The 7,972-nt window shown below is 39.8% G+C and overlaps 1 pseudogene; it reads left to right on the top strand.

Moving 5' to 3' along the window:
* The first annotated feature begins 264 nt into the window (after window positions 1-264).
* Window positions 265-7,507, top strand: LOC136452984 (tobamovirus multiplication protein 1-like; annotated as a pseudogene).
* Window positions 7,508-7,972: the final 465 nt, after the last annotated feature.

The raw sequence follows: 7,972 nt of genomic DNA on the forward strand, positions 1-7,972 counted from the left end.
CCAACACATCAAGTCTGGACCGCCACACAAGCAAAATCGCCTGGCAAAATCACTCTAGCAGGTTAATTGATCGATTTTGCAAACTTTAATGTATTAATACCTGGTTTTATATTTTGGGTTAAGTAGACACTCCGAACTTAGGCGGTGACGAAGACTTTTCCGGGTTGTGCCCAGTCCCCACCAGACCGAACGTGGTCTCGGGTCTTTCCAATCCAACAGGTGTTGCCTGCCCACGTGCCCAGTCTCCCTTCTCCAGTCAATTCCCAGCCTCGGCCTCCGCCCCCGCCCCCGCCCCCGCCCTCTCCTACGGCATCCGCTTCCGCTCCCGCCCGGAGGCTGCATCAAACCCTACCTCTCCGGACCTCCCGGCCGGCCGCGAGATGCGACGCCTGTCCGGCCCCTAATCCTCCTCCACGCTGCTGCCCCTCGCCCGCCCGCCGGCATGGGCCGCTACGGGCCCTTCCCTACCGCCGCCGGGGATGGCGGGGTTTGCCTGCCCCTGCCGATTGTAGCGGCTGAGGGCGCGCTGGCTGTCCTGGACGGCGCCATTGCGACCGCGGCCTTCGTGCAGGTGGGCTGATTCGATCTGATTTCACGTGTTTTCGTTCCCCTTGAAATTAATGTCGGAGCTACGTAATAGAGGAATGATGTGGATGTGTTGGATGGTGGACTGGGATAAGCAGTGGATGACTGGATGAGCACGTGGCATCTATGCCCGTTTCCTGATAATTTTGCTTGTTTCAGTAAGAGGCTTTGTTCATCTAGAGATTCCGACATGATACTTGCCCACCAGAGTTTTGCTCTGGTGTTACTGGATGTGGGAGCTTTTTTCTGTTGAAATGTGTACCATTCTGCACACATTCTGCACACACCGTACCCAGCATTACTCTATGTATCAATGCATGTATAGTGATTGCTATTTTTGACCAGTTGCCATGCACATCAACTTAAATTGTTTATTTAATATCTTCCTCTCAAATAAGTTACTGATGATCACTTTGTTTGTAACATGCAGCTAGCAAGGATTCACAGGCACAACCAGCTACAAGGATGGACTCGGCAAAAGGTATCCAAAGTTTCTGAGTGCTGGGTGTGTTTGCATCTCAGGCAATGTGTAGCCTAGCCTTGCCTAGCAAAGACATGCATTTGGTATTGGTTGAAGACTAGCTAGCCTACATCGGCAAGAAACGGCTTGCTCAGCCAGGCGAACCGAATTGGTTCTCCATCGTCTACAAATGAGTCGTTATATGAAAGATCGTGTGCTTTGGCATGCTGCAGCTCTAAGCAACCAAACAAGAATCCTTGCTTTTGGAGGCTTTTCCAATATGAGCTAGTTTGACCTGGCCTAGCTAGGCAAGACAGCGCCAATGCAGAGCTTGAACAACATCATAAGGCGGGCCATCAATGAATTAGGGGGCCACTAATGATGCATGAATCTTAGATTATTGTATCTTCAATAAGAAAATTTAAGAACCTATGGGTGGCCATGGCCCAAGTTAGTCTTATCTATCCTTTGCCCCTGCACCAATGATCTAAACATACCCATTGTTTCCCTATCTGCCCATCTTTCTGGTATGTTGTTTTAGGCTGCAGTTGTACCGAATAATGTCTCTATCAACACAGATAGGTTCTTATTTGTCCCTTGAACTTCGAATGTGGCTTAGGTAAATCATTTGATGTTATTAACTTTGAAATCAAATTTCCATTAGCCTCTTTTATCCCATAGCAAGAGGTTTAGTTTCATCTAAGTCCAACTGTTCTCTGCATTATGGAGACTAAAGTTTGGAAATGTTAACCAAAAGGTATTTTAGGTATAGTAACGCTGACCTATAAGCATGTCACAGTTAAAGCATAATGATGTGAATATCACATTATCGCTTTATGCTATCATCTGACAGTAACATTGTATAGTTCAAGTCTGCTTTGAAATCCACAACCAAAAAGTTTCTTGCAGTATGGCATATTTACATCAATACTTGGGTCGTAGTTAAATTATTATAAATCATGCTAAATCAGTTCTTGGCATTTGTTTCCCTTTGACCTATGAGTTCGGCTGCCATATCCTTAAATGATATATGCCTAATCTCTTGCAGATATTCCATTTAATGATTGGCCTATCAAACATAGGTGAGACACACATTAGTCTGATAAACTCTTTTGTTTCTCTCATCTTTTGTACCTAAGGTTTCTTTATTGTTTGCCTTTGTTATACACTGGGAATTTCTGCGTACTCACTATTTAGTGATTGTCTTTGTTTGGTTAATTACTATTCAAGTTTTGGTTAATGCCGTTCAATTACTAGGCTAGGCTAACAAGTTACAATAGAAGTACCCTTTTTTTTAAATGGAATGTAACTGCTACAACATTCAGGAAATATGTGCATAAGAACATAGCTATGTAGAACCTAGTATGGAATGTATGCTAATTTCCACTTTTTTTTTTTGCCTTTCTCATGTATCTTGCAGCTTTTTTATACGTTTCTTTAAGTAGGTGTGGTACATGCAAAATAACCTGATTGTCGATGACTCTCAATCAACATTGAATTGTATTTGAACTGACTTTTAACTTCTTAGACAAACACAGTTTATTTTAGACATCCTACTACTTGCAGTCACTCAGAGTGTCCTTGAGTAGAGTTGTCACAGTTTCTAGTTCCCACAGAGCGTTTTCAGTAACAAATTTTCAATATGAAGTACTCATAGTAGATCTAGAAATGAAGCAGAACAAATACAAACACTTCCCCCCTTTTTATCTTATGCCAGTGTTCCTGGCATATTTTCATGTATACCATCATCACTACTAACTCAAGTAATTTTGTTTTTTCCTGTGATAGTGTTCCTAGTGTATTTCGTGTCTACCATCATTGCTACTTGTCAGAGATGGATTTGCTGGGTACATGGATGTGGATTTGTTCTCATGGGTATGTTGTCCAGAGAGTATGGATTTACATTTACTATAGCTCTTTCATTGTTCTCTTCTGTTACAAGTCATTTTCTTGTCCATTATTCCCTGACCATGTCTAAGAATTATCCTTTCTCATTATTGTGCAGCTAGTCCACAGATATTGCTTCTTGCTTCTTTCCTGTTGCTACTGTCATTCTGGTAATTTGCTGAACATTTATTTTAGTATCTAGTATGCATGATTAATTGATATGCGTGTAGCTTTGTTAAGATTTAAGGTGCAAATCATAAAGATGACCTTTGGGGTCCCAGTGCATGCGTAATTGTGCTCTATGTTTGATGTGTCTCTTCGAAAGGTGGAGGCGTAGGACATAAACGAAGAAAAAATGCTCATGATCAGTCGAAAGAGCTAGACTGTTGTAATATGTACCACTTTAATCGTCGATTCCCTGTTCCCTCCTAGTTGCCCTGTCTAGTCAATATCTTTTATTGCTGAAGCTTGCCCTATGTGCTTTCCAGCTGAACCATCTGAAAGAAAAACAAAACAAAACAGTGTACCTCCAAGGTGTGCTGCGTTCGCCTGGACACCTAGGCGACACCTTTGAAACAGAGGCTGCTATGCTTGTAATATAGCTCAGAGCCTCAGACCCTTTTAGGTTTTCCTTGCTTTCTCTCAATGGTCAAAACTTTGCTATGATGGGTTGGTTATCAATTTTGGGGTTTTCTCTTGAGTCGTAAATGCCTTTTTATTTAGCTAATTAGCTTTATATTTCTCAAAATCATGATCTTACAGGGTTGACCTGTGTCATCAGACAAATGATGAAGACGAAGAAGACGGAAGGAGTCAGAGTCACCATGAAGCTTTACTAGACAGAACAAAAGTGAAACCTGGCATTCGTCCTGTTAATATCCGTCAGAGGTGTTGCCCAGGAATACAAGCTTGGAAGCAGGCAAAAATTTGTGATTTTGGCAAGTTTCCCCCCCATCATTATGAGTTACTGATTGCATAATCATGGTCTTCTCAGATCTACCTTTTACTTGGTTCGCTACTTATTTATGCATTACGCCTTAGTTTCATGGAGAAAATTTTGTTGTGTCGTCTTTAATCATTTGGTGCTTCTAGATTTACCAAAGCTAATTCTTAGCTATACATTTTTCCCTGCAGGTGCTTGTACTGTCATTTGTTGTTATGTTCGCCTTTGCAATCCTCATATGGGTTGGCAGAGGAGAAAATCCTATTGATTCTTCTCTACTGAAAAGGGTACAAAGAATTTAACCACATCACATTGTGCTGGGTTTATATCAGATATCTTTAGTCAACGTTCATATTGTTGTACTGCATAGAAGAAAGAAAAGCTATCGTATCTAAAGAGCCAAAACGTCTTGTAATTTGGAACAGAGGGAGGTATTTCTTGTTCTATTGCCTATCTGCCCATGCATTCGCACACCTCTGTTCATGTTGCGTCTTGATTTTCTGCTTTTTAGTCAACTCAAGAATTGTTAGTGTATGCATCTCAGAAGAATTTTGAAACTTTTCTGTATCATTACTTCATGGGCAAATATCTATTGTGGAGCCCAAACTGCACCTTTATGCTGTTGTCTGCACGTTGTATCATGACATTTTCGGCCAAATTTCTTTGGACTTCTGGATGGCATTTTATTAAATTAAGAAGGCACAGAGCAAAATTTCATATTTTCTTTTCAAATTAATGCATTGATAAACCTACGCACTTCTGGGGAATGCAGGCAATAATGAGAGATTCTTCAGAATAAAACTGAGAATGCCTAAATGTTCTTTGTAATATTTATCATGCATTCATGCTATAAGCCTATAACTATGGGATCTCTATTCAACACTGTTCTCTATATTTTCTGGGAAATGAATGTTGACTTGTGTATCTTATCTTTGTCAAGTATACACACATTTTTGCTATGCTCTTGTTTATAACTTTACAATTGTCACGAATTCAAGTAATGATTTTTCATTAACTTTTTGTTTGCAAATTTATTGCTTTACAGATGTCAACCAACATTTTATTTTGCAGGTTTATTTGGATGTATTTTCAGTAGTAGTTATTGTTCTTGGTGGTGCTCTGGCATGTTACGGTAAGCATTCAATATTGTTGATGTGTATGGTATGCCATTATTATCATATTATGTCCTATATGTTAGTCGGGAATTTTAAATATTATACACCTTCTAATTGTATGCACTCCCTTGTTGTGAACGGAAGTTGCATTCCACTTATTCATCTGTGTTAGCCTAGTAGATTTAAGTTTTACTCTAGTTGCAAATGCTTGTTTGTTTCTATCTTATTCCTTTGGCAAAATTACGAAATTATCTGCCATTCATCCACCACTAGCCACAGTTGCATTGCACTCATGCACATCATTAATTTGAGAGTGAAGCTTCAGTATTATAACTTTTATTTTGCTCAGATTTTCTTTTTGGTCCTACGGTCATGTAGGTGCAGTGTTATTCTCGAAGATGAGCAAAGTTCGTTCTGAAACTGTGTCCACTGAGAAGTGGAAGGTATATCTGGCCCAGAACCATTCTTATTGTGGCTCGCATTTTGTACTTTTGAATTTTGATAAAAATACAGCATTTTGTTCTGGGTCTCATTTTTGACATATGAGTATTGTTTAAAAATGTTTAAACTTAGAATTTTCTTGTGAAAGTTTGAACCTAGATTTCAATCAGTCTTTCGTGAATAGTTATAACTTAAAAAGCATGCATTGCTGAAGGAATTCTATTCTGTATGATCTCTGCAACGGGGAAAGCATTATGCCGATTGATTTCCCTTGAAGAAAAAAACATATATGTGTTGAAGCGTCTTTGCTATTTATTGGCAGGAGCTCATGAAAAACGTACAGATATAATATTATGAAAACATGAATGCTCATGCTACTCTATTCAAATTGACAATCCTTTCGTACAGGTTGCCAGTTTAGCTGCTGTCTCACTGATTTGTTTCTCGTCTTCTGCTATACTTGCACTTGTGACCAATGTTCCAGTAAGTTCATTTTTTACAATATAGTCAATGTAAATCCATGAGTTCTTAGTCCATTTTTAAGTGACTTACAATTTTCCATATTTTTTGTTGCAGGTGCTTTTGTATTGGTACTCGACCGATGTGGACATCATCAACAATGCTGTTATTTTGTTTATATATTACTTCATAGGTCTCTTTATTTTCCTTTATGCCTAGAAATAGCACACCTGTTGTCTCATCTACAGTCTTTTACTAATGCAATTTGTGTTTCCATTGCCATTTATACTCAAAAGTGGGTGTTTTTGGTATTAAGCGTTGTTTTCTATGCATTTTGCCATCAGGCATATGTGCATATGCTTCTAGTCCAGATGGTGTGTGCCTTTTTTCCTTGCATCCATATTCCCACAGTCCCACCTGCAAGCATTCATGTGATTTGGTGTTGGCACTAGTTTTCTGTAAGGACATTACAATTCACTTTCCTTTGTGTGTCTGGGTTTATGTGAATCTCTGTCCATGTCTTTGCAGCTTATTGCCAGGCTGTAGTTTTACGAAGCAAATGACATGCTGCTTGGTCTGTAGGTGCAAATTATTGTTGTGAATAGATCTAGAAAATTTGTACTCGGTGCACTTGCGCTGCGCATGTCGAAGTGCAATGAAGAATGCTTTTAAATGAAGAGTAGAAAGTAGAAACCATGGTGTATGTTAGCTTGTTTACCTGCTTATTCCTCACAGATGGGTTTAACACAAGTGCACATTAAAGATCTAGACTAGACTACCTCTTGAGTTTTCTCTGTTCTAATTGTGCTGATTTACTGGATCATTGGTGTATATTGATTGTAGGCTCATCAGTGCCATCAGGATTTGTTCTATGGATCATGAGAGAGATGCCTCATCGGCAGGTAGTTGAAAGGCCCACAGAATCGAGGGTGGTTACTTTGTTCAGGGAAAGACCATCAACTACGCAGGATCCACAGTGGAGGACAGCTGTCACATCCTCAAACAAGGTACTCCAGCTCAAGTGAACTTATCAATTCTAGGGTTGAATATGCTCCTCAAGCACTGATGGCACTGCATCAGGATCTGCTAGATATATAAAAATCTCTCTATGTAGGCCCTCAAGTCAAGCCCAATTTAACCTGAAGACAAACCATCTACAGTGATACTTTTTATTCTGCTTGTGTGCTGGGACTTACCAACACGTCAGGGTCGCACTGGCATCTGCTGGCATTGTGATAACTGTTGGGTAAAAGATGAATCTGTAATTCCTACTTGAAGGCAACATTGGATAGGTGACGGAATTAGTTGTGGCTGTACCATACTTCTAAGCTCTCGGCCAAAGGGTGCACGTTATGAGCTGATGCATTAGAACTGAGGTTGGCGTAATGTTTGAAGAATTAACAAATGTAAATATCTTTGGCAGTTAGTGTCCCCTTTTAGATTTACCATACTCTTCCCTTTCGTTACATGTACCTTGTTTTATTTAGTGCTTCATCTAATTTACCATAGAAGGGCCATGTGTTCAACAGACCTTAATTACCTGCAGACACACTGAGTCACTGAGAAATTGTAACATAATCCTTTTTTATATAATGAAAACTGTAACATACTCTGACTAGCTGTAAAATGGGCGAATCCTGCTGCTTTGTGTTATGTATTTTTACTTCCTCCACTCCTCAGCAGTCAGAAGAGACCCCCTTCATATATGAAAATACGTAGGTCAGTATTGTTAGTTTGTTACCCCCTTCACATTGAGAATACGTAGATCAGTATTGTTACATACGATGAGAAGCTATTTAGCAGTTCATATTTGGACCATCCATTTCAAATTATAAGGTGTTTTGGCTCTTTTAGATTCATGTCTTTTCCTGTACACTTAGATATATACTGTGTCTAGACGTATAGTAAAAAAAAATGTATCTAAAGAGCAAAAACGTATTATAGTTTTGAATATAGGGAGTACGGAAATTATTTAGGACTCCCTTTGAACCCGCCGCGTGACTTGATGTTCACAGCGTCTCTTGCTGTCCTACGGCATTCAACGTCCCAGCGACTTGCAGTCCCGCGACATTGACTCGGTGT

This window comes from Miscanthus floridulus, chromosome 5 (assembly GCF_019320115.1).
Source record: "Miscanthus floridulus cultivar M001 chromosome 5, ASM1932011v1, whole genome shotgun sequence".
Lineage (NCBI taxonomy): Eukaryota > Viridiplantae > Streptophyta > Magnoliopsida > Poales > Poaceae > Miscanthus > Miscanthus floridulus.